General features: G+C 35.1%; 1 pseudogene; it reads right to left on the reverse strand.

Moving 5' to 3' along the window:
* Positions 1 to 11,721: 11,721 nt before the first annotated feature.
* On the reverse strand, positions 11,722 to 12,385 carry LOC149557060 (CBL-interacting protein kinase 31 pseudogene; annotated as a pseudogene).
* Between the last annotated feature and the right edge of the window lie 563 nt (positions 12,386 to 12,948).

Here is a 12,948-nt window from a genome sequence, read left to right on the forward strand (position 1 = left end):
TGTCAAGCCTCTGGCTCTACCATTCAATGGCATAAAATGCTCTGCTACCACTAGTCTTTTTCGCTAGCTCCACCCTGGCTTAGCCAGTTTGAGTGGAAATGGGTCACTCATGGTGAAATTTTTTTCTTTCTTGGAATCCCTTTTTCCTTTTAGGCTTCACCTCTGGAGCTTGGGAATGCTGTCCTTGCTAAGATTGAAAAAGAGCTTGATTACTGGATTACCAAGCCGCTCTCTCTTGCTGGTAAATTCCAAATTTTTTCTAAGATTTTGGTGGCCACCCATGTTTATTATTCTTCCTGCCGGGCTCCTTCCAAAGCTTCCTATCTTAAATTGGAACACCTACTCAGAGATTTCCTCTGGGCTTTTGGTTTCGATCATCATGGATTCCATAGAGTCACTTGAGATTTTTGTTGCCTCCCAAAAGAATTTGGAGGCCTCAATTTGCTTTCCACTAAAAAATAAGGCCTTGCTCTTGGTGCCAAGTGGATCATTCAAGCTATTACTAGAGACGAAGGTTGGAAGATTCTAGTTCACCATTGCATTTCTTCTAGCTTCCCTATCAATAGACCTGCATGGAAGGGGATTGGTTTTCAGATGCTTCTCATCATGCATGAACCTATTGTCATATATGACTCATTTGTTATCAAGAGCATCTAGAAAGCTTGGGAGGCTATCAAGCCTTGGCTTCATTGAGCTGGGGATGACTTTCGTAATGGCCTCTCCTTGAATCAATATAATATTTAGTGGTCTCCCTTGTTTTCCATTCAGGGTATTCCTCTTGCCAAGACCCAAGGTGCTAGTGCTCTTCATTTTTTCAAAAATGGCATCAGAACTGCCAAAGATCTCTTTTTCAGAGTCACTATGAGTTTCAGGACTTGGGAAGACATACAGGTTCAGTACTGCCTTGTCTATGTAGATCGACAGAATTTTGACCTATTACTTTCCTCCATCCTTGTACATTTGGTTCACAAGGTAGGAATTCAGTCTGGTCATCCATGGTGGCATGAATGGAAGTGGTATCCTGACACTCCATTTGCCAACTACAAGCCCGATAAGGGATACTGACAGCTTTTGCCCCATCTTTCAATGGTAGACACGCTCAACAAGAGATGGCATTTGCAATCTTCACTCTCTTAATGGCAAAAATGCTTTGATACCATCTAGTGCACTATTATTGAGCCCAAGATTGCTCACTTTGCTTGGTGCCTTTCCTTCTAAGGTCTTCCTCTAGGACCTCAGCTCAAGCACTTTGGGGTTCCTGATCCTAGGTGCCCCTTCTACAGTCAGCCTGAGTCCTTTCTACATAATTTTTGGTTTTGTCAATGTGCGCATAATTAATGGCACTAGATTCATGATTTTTTCAAGCCCTTTAGGCTCGAACCATTTTCATGGCACATGATCTTGCTGGGTGATTCCCCTAGAATTCCTAGAACGTACTCCCAGATCTGGCATACATTCAAGATGGAAATTTTGTTTACTTTGTGGAAAGATAGAAATGCTGTTTTATTCACACACAACTTTTTGGATGTTAACATTACAATGTACACTAAAGCTTGTATTTGTAACAATGTTATTATGTAGATATAGGTGCAAGCTAACAAAGTTGCCTTGGAAGTTACTCACTTGTAGGAACTGCTCAACCACTGGGGCAATGCCCCTTGCACTGTGGCTCGAATACCTCCAGATGCCTCAACAAACACCTCGATGCCTCGTGGTCACTGCCATCAGTGCCACTCCCCAGACTGCCACTTGCACACTCTGCGCTCCCAGGCTTCCCACCACCACTCTCCTAGTGGTGGGGTTGGTAGCTAGAGGCATCGCTCTGCCTCCCCACCCTATGGTGGCTCTGGATGGTCCTCGACTCCTCCTCTTGGCACTCATCAAGATAATGCTGGAAAATGGCCCCACCTGGAGCTGGCGATCTCTCCTCCACAGCGTAAGGTCAAAGATGCAGAGGCTACCACTGATCCACTTGCTGCTGCTGCTCTCGATGATGGTTTGTCTGTGGCCAGCCTACCCCCCAATCCCACCAATGATTGAGGTTTCAATGAAAAAGATGATCCTCCACCCTCGGTTACCATTGCTTTGGCAGCTTGAGGTTGCTATATATGTTTTTTTTTGATGAATAGTTGCTATTTCCGGCTAATGCCATGTGTTTAGATCTGGCTTAGGCTGTTTGAACTCTCTCGCAGGGTGATCTTGTATCGCCCGACCCCTTTTTTGTGAATTTTATTCTAATTATATATTTTTTAATAGAACAAGACTATTCATCAAAAAAAATATTATTTCTATTCTACATATTATATTATTCTATACTAGTGAATACTGAAGTAACTAGTTTATTAATTAAATTAAATGTTCAATGTTAAACCTTAATATGTTAATTTTAATTCAATGTTAAATATTAAATTATCTTTCTTAATAATTTAATAAAAAAATTCAAAAAATGTCAAAACATTAAAGAACCTTCAAAATTACAATCTACAAGGAGACACATGTACATTGATTATAATTTGATAAATGTAAATAGAAAGTGAAACCAAACATAAATGTCAATAGGGGAAAACCCTAGTACTACTATACTAGTTTGTGTAGAAAGTGTGAGACTTGACTAATTCTGTGAGTTCTTGAAGGCATGGGTTGTCATGTTCCACCTCATCCAAATTATACCATTTTCAACAAAAATCCATGCCAATTCATTCCCATTTCTTTTGGCACTTCAATTGCCCAATAGTTAGGCCCAATAGAAATGGTTCTAGAGAAGCATTTTGGCTAGGTTCCAGAAGCTTGTGCATTTCACCTATCAAAGGGATCACTACCACTAATTCTACATGAAAAATAATGTCAATCTCATCACCTAGGTATTCTTCTTTAAAGGTCTTCTTAAGGAGAAAAAAAATATTGACCCTTTCTTCTCTGAGGTCAAGTAGAGAAGCTAGAAAACAAGATGTAATGTCCATGTTGACACAATACCTATTCTAATTCTCCAAAAACTCACACCCCAAAACCATTTTCGCAGCATGAATAATGAAATCCACAACATGCATAAACTCATTGCAAATTTATAGGAGGTTTTTATCATGGACGTTGCCTAAAAAGGCCTTTTGGTCCTCTTTTAATTTGTATGTTGGGTAAATTGGAGTGTCCATCTTGATTCACAATTTATGAAATAATTAACTATGAAATAATGACTATAAACTATAGAGATATGACTACCAATCTACCACACCAACTAAGTAAACCAAACCAAAATTAATGAGTACTACAATTACTGGACTAGTGACTACCAAAAATGAGATGAGCAATGATGAAAGAAGAAGCTTAATTGCCTATAAATAAGCCAAGGCTAAAAATTTCTTTGATCTTAACCATGGTCCCTAAAAATTTATCCTTTCAACTTCCAATTTGATTATTTTGAATGATTAAATCTTTGCAAATCTTCCATGTAAATGCAAGTTTGTGCCAAAAAGGTTGTAATGTGTGCAAAGCTAATGGAAGAGGGAATATCATTGATAGTGACAAGACTTCCATTTAATTTCCACTACAAGTGGTATAGGGTGGAAGGAGACATGTCTCCATTCTAGACACTTGAACATGGTCGAGGCTTCATTTGAGACATTTGGCCTGAAATAAACCTTCAACCATTGATATATAATCATTGGACAATAGTTCATAGATGGATGTTACACACATATGTTTTAGATTACGGTAAAAATAGGTTTTGAAGGGACCCCGAAACCCTTTCACATCCTTAAAAAGGAAAAAGCAAGACAATCATAAGGAAAAGAGTCCTTAAACCTACTAGAAGCAGCACCAAAGTTAGGTTTTACAGGGACCTGAAACCACATACATAGTCCAAATAAAGTACCCAAGTTTTACAAGGACTTGGAACCTCCAATACAGTTTAAAACTAAAAACTAGAAAATAGGACCAAACATAGGAACCAGAAGTAATAACTAGCAAAAAGGACCTGAACAGGAACCCAACCAGAAAAGAAGACCCAAAGAAACTATTGCAGTTTCATGATCATCTTAACTGCCTCCTTACCAATCTTAGCCATATCCTGGATGTAGTTAGCAGTGGAAGAAGTAGCAACAATCAAGGCTTTCTTCCTTGAACTCTATCTTGTCCTCTTGCTAGGGCCCTCTAAAGATATGGTTCCTTCATTTTCTCTTTTGCCCAAGCTCACTGCAGCAGCACAAATGCTTGAAGTTACCTGCTCCAATTTTGTTCCACTTTCCTTGATAAGCATTCTAAGATTTTTCTCATAATCCTTAAGTTTGGAGATATGACATGTTATTTTAAATATTTAGAAAAAATCCATCACTTTATACATCAATTCATGCTCACATATATATTCTGTACTAAGTAGTAAACACTTACTAGAAAAAAAATTATGATCCACACAAGTTTGGAAAATAATAGTTGAATACATCATCTGATTACTATAAAATAACTAGAGTACAAAAGAAAACACCATGCCAATGAAATATAAAAAAATATCAAATATCAACAAAAAGGGTTTACATTGCATTATATTCTTTGTATTCCATCTTCATATATACATAGATATACCATACCAAAAATGGTTGTGGTTTCTTTAAAAAGGGGAAGTGACAAGCTTCCAACTATTACATTTCATGTACTTTTTGATAAAAGATCAAAGAAAAAAACCTAACAAACTGATGATTCCTCATGTAGCACTTCTTTTATCCTTTAGAAAATCCCAAAAGTGTGGAAGTTCTAGTTTTGTAGTTGCACCACATTTGCAATTTGTTCTTCAAAATTAGTAGGGTCGAGACCCCTTTCAATGAACATTTCTCGAAGGTATGCATTTTCCTTCTCCTTTTCCAACTCTTTGATGGTGTCCCTGGAATTAGTAGAGAAAATGTGTAAAGCTACAATAAGCCTCGTAGTAAGATCACTTTTCTCCTCTCCTCTATAGTCAAATCTGGGTTGACAACTGGGCTTGGATTTTCATTTGACGATCACTCTTCCTTAGGTAGTCCCATTTTTGGAAATCAACTAAGTTTATGATAATGGCAACTACTGACTAGGATGTCTACAATTTAAAAAAGGTTTTTTTGACTAGATTCTATTATTCCATAAATGCAATAGGACATTCCACATATGTTTCATTCTATAGATACCTTACTTTCTTATAACTCTTTGATTTCATATTGACTGTAATCTTTTGATAATCTAACAACTGATTTGAAATACATAGGATTAATTTATAGCCATTGATTCTTTGAGTAATCACATATTTTCCTAGCACATTCACCAACACATTATATATATTTTTCACTAGATGACAAAAATCACCTAATCCAATATATATATTTTTCCAATAAATGGGAAAAATTACCTAATACAATATCTATTTTTTCCAATAAATGGGAAAAATCACATTATACAGTAAATATGTTTTTGATCACAAGGGAAAAAATTGCCTCTTAAATTATATTTATTTTCTATCACCAGGAACAAATTGCCTCAATTTTATGAAATTTTACTATAGTTGGTGAAAAATTGCATCTAAAATTAAACTTTTCCAGACATCAAAAATAATTTTGCTAATAGAAATTAACTTCCCCCCCCCCCCCCCCAAATAATGTTGGATTTGCCACAAATTTATATATTTTTTAGGAAGGGGGCTTCTTAAAGTTATCCCTGAAGGACGAAGAATATGGGTTGAATAAGAAGAAATAAAGTTGAAGCATTTGTAAACTTTCTAGAGAGGGTGAGGATCCAAATAACCCAATCATTGGTGGGAAGAATAGCGACATGAGTGTGATCTAGTAATATTATAGGTCAAGAAGGCCCAAATCCAACACTAAGAGATTTTAAAATAGACTATTATAAATATAATCAACCACCCTTTCTTTGAAAAGAATAACTTAAATATCCTTAAAGGGGTGAAGATTAGGTAGCTCAAAAAGGGGACACTAGCCCAACCCCTAGCCATCCCAAAACCTAATAAGCCTTTCATTCCCAAGAACCCCACTAAGACCTTTAGCAATAAAAAATTTAGTCTTAAAAAAAAATCAACAAAACCAAACTAGAAGGATGATTCTAGGATCCCACAAACTGATTGAATTAAGAGCACTACAAACATACTTGCTAAGCATACTCTTATCCAAATTATTATTTCTCAAAAAAATTCAAAAGTTATTTTTGCAAGAGATAAAAGTTAAAATCTCTTAACTTTCTTATTATGAAGCCAAAATAAAAGGATGACTTTGGGATCTGATTATAAAAAATAAAAGGGCCATAGATGTACTTGCTAAGCATCATCTTATTCAATACATGATTAAAAAAAAAAATCTTCCAAAGTTGTTTTTCCAATATAGAGAAATTAAACTCTACTTTCTTTCTTGTATCCATCCCACCAATTTATTTTGGGTTTGCATAATTTATCTTCATCTATAAGATGGATTCCCTTCTTCTCATTAGTTTTGAAGCATAAAAATGACTTTTAAATATTCTTTATTTTTTTTTCACAAGTTGAGGGAAGTTTAAATAATTAGGTTGCATAGGTTGGGGGGTTCTATAGAGTATCCTTGATGAGTTGAACTCTATCTACTTGCCTAAAAAGGTCTTCATTCCACATTGTAAGATATGTATGGAATTTGTTAATGAGCCTAGTCTAGAAAGAATGAGTTGCCACAAAGGGGAGACATATGATAAGTAGAAAGAATATGCTCAATTTGCAACCCAATATTCTCTATATTATACTTTATCTAGGTTCCAAAGTGTTTCACATTGACAGATTTTGATCAGATTTCAAGCTCATTGCCAGTTATAGTTACTCACACTGTGGATTGAGGGAGATTGTTGGCATGGAAAAGAAGCATTTTGCTACTATTTAACATAGAATGTGTGGACTGATTATTATGTGCTAAGTGACATATGACAAGTTCTGTTAATCACATGGAGCTGAGTATTTCAAAATTTTGGCACATGTCAAATCCTACATGTATTGTAGTTCACACAAGGTGGAGATGTTTGCATTCAGAACTATCATTTTGGTTTTTGCATTCGACTGGTATTCTTCAATATGTCAAGAATGGTGGACATTGGTTTCAAATGCGATACCTATAATCAATTTCATAGGTTGTAATGACAAAGAATTACCATATTAGAATTGAGCCGAGTCTACACGAAGTAGTCTTGCCCTTGCATATCGATGATGCTACCTTGGAGGTAATGTTTTGCATAAATTCACCCTCAATCTGTAGGGGAATTACTTTTGGTGTTAGTGCTAGTGTCAATTCTTGGGTGTTAGGCTGCGAAAGTCTATCAATTCATATTGGAAAGGAACAACCCTATTTTTTTCCTCAAGAGGGTAAGCTTGAGATTGGGTCTCTGAGTGTGATTGGGGTATTGCAAAGTCCAAACAATGGTAAGGTTGATGCAAATTTGATGGTTCCTGTTCAACCACATCAAGAAGAGGGTTCAGGTTCTGGTTGTACCTTTGAAGATGATTGTGCTGATATGGAGGAGTGATTACTATAGGTTGAATGTAAATATTTTTGGTCTGATTTGATTACCTCTAATGTTGTAATATCTTGAGGTTTTTGAAGCGGCTCATATGGGTAGAATTTAGAAAATGGTATAGTTTTATGAGCTTTGATTTTGTCAATATAATATCTATTGTAAATATCGACAAATATCTTTATGAAAATTTGTATATAAGTGACGATTCCAGGTTTTCTTTCTAGTTCTTTCTTGGTTGAGCTTTTTGAACTAGTTTTATTAATAAATATATTTAGTGGCTAGCCCACTTTTGCCTTTAAAAAAAAAAAAAAATATTTTAGGATAAATTATCTCCTAATTAGATGTTACTTCTTACTTGGATTGAATCAATTTAAACTAATTTTTTTCCTGATTGATAATTCCCTCATAATTAAATTATCATTAGTAAATTGTTGATGCTAGAAAACTAGTTTACTAGAAGAGGGAGAGAGATATGTTAATAAACCCTTCATCAAATGTTATTTAAATATTTTTACTCAATACTTCAACTATAATAATAATGACAAACAAAGAGATGCCCCCCCCCCCCTATTTTATGCCACAAATATTGAAAAATCCTAAAAGAGAACTATTGATGATTATAGAGAACTTGTGCATAAATAAAAACTATCATAAAATATCCAAGACCTTAGCATAAGAGTCAAAGGCATTAAGCATCTTCAAGAGAAAATGTTAGATAACATGGTAATGAGCTTTTAAAAAGTCCAATTTAAGGAAAAAATATTATTTTTGTTACTTCTGAAAGAGTGCATATTTACATGATTAATAGAAGTGGAATTCACAATTAGGTGACCAAGAACAAAACTATTTTAGTGGGTTGATATGATCTCCAAAAGAATACATTGTAGCCTTAGAGCTCAAATATTTGAAAAGATTCTACACATAGTGTTGGCTCCTGAATTAACAACTTTTTAATAACCCAATGATAAGAACAAATAATTCTAGGGGCAACTAATTTCCATCTGCAACATACCTATTTAGACACTGGGGCCAACTATAAGGCTATACTCTCCTTCTTCTACTTTAGGCTCTACAAGACCTAAGTGGGTGGACCTTAGATTCTTTATATGGTACCAATGTTAAAGCATACAATTAAATCTAGAAAAAGTAGATAAATCCCTTATCTCTCCTATACTCATACAATAACAAAGGTATGTAGTAGAAAATTGCAAAGAACCTACGAAATCCACAAGCTAAGTGCAGACATCCTTTCAACTCCCAAATAGAAAGGGGAATAGATAATTGATTTAAGTTTGATCTCAACAAATCTCAAATATGCAACAATAGGAACATATTGATCCTGTAGTTGTTCAATGCCTTACCTATTAGGCAGTTTCATAAATCACACACATACATCCATGATACTAGTGACATATCCCCTACATCAAGCTATTAGATCTATCCTAACACTTTGTGAATTAGAAATCAATATTGATAAAGACCTCATACTCATGAAATATCCTTCTCATGTAACCAAAAACTTTGTCAAATATATCAAGCATTTACTTGTCTCTTTGTTCCAATAGCAAAACACATAAGACATATAGCCTTAAGGGGCTGCAAAAGGGTTTAAGTTATTTATCCCTAAACCAAAAAACATTGAAAATTATAGAGATAGGAGATGAGAATCATAATGAAATTAAGAAGTTTTATGTTCATTATATTCATTTCTTTGAAACTATACATTCAAGATGCATAAAATTGAATCATAAAATTGCTGAATATATTAAGACTATCACTGTATTCACTACTTGTTGTTCAATACATGAGATAAATGTTGTAGAAATGGTGGAATCATAGTAATGAAAAAAATTTCAACCTAATTGGAACCATCCTTGTGGTATCACAGTAGTGAAAAATGTCCAAGAACAGGAACCAACCTTTACAATGAGAGAAAAATAGAAAGATATAGGAAGGAAGAAGAAATGAGATTTGATCTGGAAGTGACACATGTCCACTTGAATCTCTATCCTTTACTTCTATAAATAATCTCTCTTCTCTCTACATTATAAATTTGAAAGAAATCTCATCATTAAGCTTTAACAAACTCAAAATATCTTCTCCAACTGATGAGAAACCTTATTTTGATAAAAACATCAAGAATGCATCCAAAATGTTGATAAAACCTTCACTAAGCTGGTTTGAAAGTGAAAAAACCATCACTAACTATATCCTTACTACTTTTGGAGTACACCCAGTTCACCATTTTGCCAAAAACCAATTCTGAACTGCCCTAATAGAATGTGGTTGAAAAATAGGGACCTGGAACAAAACTTTGAATAGATCAAATATACTACTTCATGTGAAACAAACAACTACAAATTTGGAAAGTTTTTTCTAAGATCTTTCTAACGATATATGATAGTCCTTTATTTGCTTATCAAAAATGCCTAGGATGTCCATTTGAAAATCAAGTTCAAGCATGGCTCTCAAGACTGTATTATTTTGCAAAAACTTATCTTTTTTCTAAAGTCCAAACTTTATTATAATCGAATGTTTATTTTAAAATTTCTACATGTTCAAACCAATTAAGGAATAATAAAAAAGTATTATTTTTTGAACCTTGATTTTTCCCTCTACAATTTCATTCAAGTCAACCCTGCTTGACCAAGCTATGAGTCATGTCACAATGTGATTGGCTGGGTTTTTCTCTATCATCCTACCTCACTGCCCCTCTTCCATGTATCATTCTACTATTGGTTTGTACCACTTTTTCAGAATCCTCTAGATAGGTCTACCACCTAGGTGCTACGTATCACTCCTTGATTGTGTTGTTATGTTGCATGACACCTCAACACTATGCCATGTCATCATGACATAATAACATCATGACACGTGACACCTCAATCCATGTCACCACCTTGTCGTCCATGCCACATCATCAAATCCATATCATCACCTTTGCCACATGGCAGTCCATCGTTATGTTGCCATCCTCATTAGTAACTTCCATGTCATTGGTGACATAGTGACACTTTGACATGTGTCTCTTCTATCCCGTCAAATTGCTTGCCACATGGTGACCTATGATTATGTTTTATGTTACATGGAACCTTATCTGATTGCCACATCACCATGACATAGAAATATTTGACACGTATCTCTTCTCACCACATGATCACCTCAAACTTCATACCAAACCTAGGGATCACCGCCACATGTCACTCTACAATTTTTCCTTCTTGCAACACATGTCAGACTCTGGTTGGTTGAAATGGTTTAGTCATACTACCACCTCATCATGCACCTTGGTCAAAATTGACTTACCTTTCCTTCCAGCTGGTTGGGTGGGCCCCCTGCTCAAATTTGTAGCTCTAAAAGCCATTTGTCTTTGAGACACTAGTGTATTGAGTGTTGGGGGTTATAAACATATTTAAAATTTGCTACCTAGCAAATGTGGGAGTATGAGATTCCAATTGTACATGTATGTATCACTATAGGCCTCCACATACACTTTTATTTTCTCAAGCTTGAAACTCCCAATGCTATTATTCATTCATGTTGCTTCCATGTTATCAAACTTGCTTGGGATCAAATCCTTTCTCCATTTGGGGCATCATTTCATTGAACATTTTTCTAAGTGACCCATATTTAGTGTGTCCATTCTCCTTATATAGTTTTCACACATATTGGTGATACCATGGTAACTCAATGCATTGCCTAAAATAAAGCATTTGTCCGAATCATTATTCTAGATGGCCGACTAGCTTTAGTATCCTTTGTCTTGTACTTCCTATCAATACCCATACTCAATCCTAATCTACCTACTCACCATCTAAGAAAGAGAGTATACATTTTTCTTTCATAAATCACATACCAAACCCTCTCAAATGTTGTGTGGGCTTTCAAGAAATTGGGTTGGGCATCCTTTGTTGTTATCAAATTTGTTTACAAGTTTAGAATTTTTCTTCAACAACGTGAGCCTCACTCTTTACACAATCTTTCTACCTTACTCTGCGTTTCCCTCCTTTCAAAAACTTAAAACTCCATCCATGGATCAAGAATTATAAGAATAACATTAAGCACCAACTTTCCATCCCTTAAAATTCTCATTCGCTCATGATTTATTTGGTAATTTGCATTCTTTCTATCAGTTGTAGTCTCTTGTGAAGATCCAAGTATCTACTACCACTGTTAATTTGGGCACCACCATATGATCTAGAATATTATGGAGTATTAAAACTAGTAGCTCTTTTTCATTTACACAACAAAAACAGAGGGATAAACTTCAAAAACCTTTGTGGCTATAGAGAGATGCTTGTTACGACCTATTTTAGGTCCTTGTAGCCTCATCTTGTAATCTCTTCTTTTAACATTGAAAACAAGAGGCTTTGCATGCTCCTCCATTTTTGTAATGAGCTCAGTAGTTGGATTCTTGGATGTGAAGTGTACCTCCTATTTAACACTCTTATTTTTCTCAAAAAAACCAGATAGACTAAGCCCTTTTGATAAGGAAATAAGGTCAAATGCATTCATTAGAGAAGGCTTTGTCCCCTTTGGTTCCTTATGTTCTACAATAGGGTTTTCAATAGAATCACAAAATTCTACATCGATATCATCAAGGTTGGTATCTCTTTCCTCTTGAAATTTGACTAGAGTATATCCTTTCTTAAACCAAGAATTTTCTAATATCTCAGGAATCATAATACAATTTTAAGGATTTGGCTCGAGTATCCTTAGAATTAGTTTTCAGTTACCTAGAGAAAACCAATTTGGACAAGTGAAGTTTGCTTTGTATATCTTCCTTATAAAGGGCCATAATGTTAGATTCATCAAACGGTAAATAGCCTACCATGAGAACAAAAAGTAGGACTCCAAATGACCACATATTAGCCTTGGCACCATCATATCCCTAATATTTCTTCAATCTATCAAAATCAGCCGGGCCCCAAAGTGGGTCCAGCTAATTTTTTTTTCAAATTCAAACACCTAATCCTTTAGATTGACTCACTAAACACTTGGTGCTGATCAAAATCAAAATACATCATTGAAATACCAATTAGAACTCATTGTATCATTTTCTACAAATTGTGACTTTCGTGCCAAGGGGTCATCTAACTGGCTAAAAAATTAAATGAACCCAACAACTAGGCTTTGAAAAATGACACATTGATTATCTATTCCACATTCTCTTACCCTGTTAGATCTTGTGTCATGATGATGTCTGGGTCAAAATATATTGACCATCAAAGTTGCTTTCTTAAAACTACATGTAAACAGACAAGTCAAAAAATCGTAAAATGCATTCGGTTTTGGCTTCAGAAATAGGTCAAATGGACACTTGGAAGCAAATAGGGGAATTAGCTTATTTTCATTGGGAGAGTATAAATCTGTGATTTGGGCTCATGAAAAATAATAAGGTGCATTTGGGGAGCGGTCAAAGTAGGGTACTCAGAATTGCAGAACTGG

This window comes from Cupressus sempervirens, chromosome 5 (genome assembly GCF_028749045.1).
Source record: "Cupressus sempervirens isolate cs-2001-9-10 chromosome 5, ASM2874904v1, whole genome shotgun sequence".
In the NCBI taxonomy this organism is placed as follows: Eukaryota; Viridiplantae; Streptophyta; class Pinopsida; order Cupressales; family Cupressaceae; genus Cupressus; species Cupressus sempervirens.